The following is a 1,036-nucleotide window of genomic DNA, read 5'->3' on the forward strand; positions in this document are numbered from 1 at the left end:
CCCGCGTGCGGGGTGTAACGGGCGGCGCAGGAGAATGAGGCTTAATAGAATTTGGAGTGCTGGGAATGACGGATGCGATCATACCAGCACTAACACACCGGATCCCATCAGAAATCCGAAGTTAAGCGTGGTTGGGCGAGAGTAGTATTAGGTTGGGTGACCCCTTGGGAATCCTCGTGTTGCATCCCTTCCTTTTTTTTTCCTTTAAAATTCAGTTTAATTTTGTCGGTTCGATCGGTGAATCTTTTTATTTTTCCTCTTGGCGGAAACAAGAAAGGGGGCGAGGCGCGGAGGCCTGCGTGCGGGGTGTGACGGGCGGCGGAGGAGAAAAAGGCATAATAGAATTTGGAGTGCAGGCAATGACAGATGCGACCATACCAGTACTAACGCACCGGATCCCATCGGAACTTTGAAGTTAAGCGTGCTTGGGCGAGAGTAGTACTAGGATGGGTGACCCCCTTGGGAAGTCCTCGTGTTGCATCGCTTCCTGTTTTTTTTCCTTTAAAATTCTGTTTAATTTTGCCGGTTCGATCGGGGAATCTTTTTGTTTTTCCTCTTGGCGGAAACAAGAAAGGGGGCGAGGCGCGGAGGACCGCGTGCGGGGTGTGACGGGCGGCGGAGGAGAAAAAGGTATAACATAATTTAAGTGCTGGGAATGACGGATGCGATCATACCAGAACTAACGCACAGGATTCCATCAGAACTCCGAAGTTAAGCGTGCTTGGGCGAGAGTAGTACTAGGTTGGGTGACCCCCTGGGAAGTCATCGTGTTACATCCTTTCTTTTTTTTTTTCCTTTAAAATTCGGTTTAATTTTGCCGGTTCGATCGACGAATCTTTTTGTTCTTCCTCTTGGCGGTAACAAGAAAGGGGGCGAGGCGCGGAGGAGAAAAATGCATCATAAAATTTGGAGTGCTGGGAATGACAGATGTGATCATACCAGCACTAATGCATCGAATCCCATCAGAACTCCGAAGTTAAGCGTGCTTAGGCGGGAGTAGTACTAGGATGGCTGACCCCCTGGGAAGTCCTCGTGT

General features: G+C 49.5%; 3 non-coding genes and 1 pseudogene across 3 annotated transcripts; all 4 read left to right on the top strand.

Annotated features, from left to right (window-relative positions):
- Nucleotides 1-70: 70 nt before the first annotated feature.
- Nucleotides 71-188, top strand: LOC124890112. The gene has a single exon (XR_007048958.1). It is a non-coding gene; the product is annotated as a 5S ribosomal RNA (ribosomal RNA).
- A 176-nt stretch (nucleotides 189-364) lies between these two features.
- LOC124890113 lies at nucleotides 365-484 on the top strand. The gene has a single exon (XR_007048959.1). It is a non-coding gene; the product is annotated as a 5S ribosomal RNA (ribosomal RNA).
- A 176-nt stretch (nucleotides 485-660) lies between these two features.
- Nucleotides 661-779, top strand: LOC124890114. Its single transcript, XR_007048960.1, has one exon. It is a non-coding gene; the product is annotated as a 5S ribosomal RNA (ribosomal RNA).
- A 146-nt stretch (nucleotides 780-925) lies between these two features.
- On the top strand, nucleotides 926-1,036 carry LOC124890115 (annotated as a pseudogene; the record flags this gene model as incomplete).

This window comes from Capsicum annuum, unplaced genomic scaffold (genome assembly GCF_002878395.1).
Source record: "Capsicum annuum cultivar UCD-10X-F1 unplaced genomic scaffold, UCD10Xv1.1 ctg12122, whole genome shotgun sequence".
Lineage (NCBI taxonomy): Eukaryota > Viridiplantae > Streptophyta > Magnoliopsida > Solanales > Solanaceae > Capsicum > Capsicum annuum.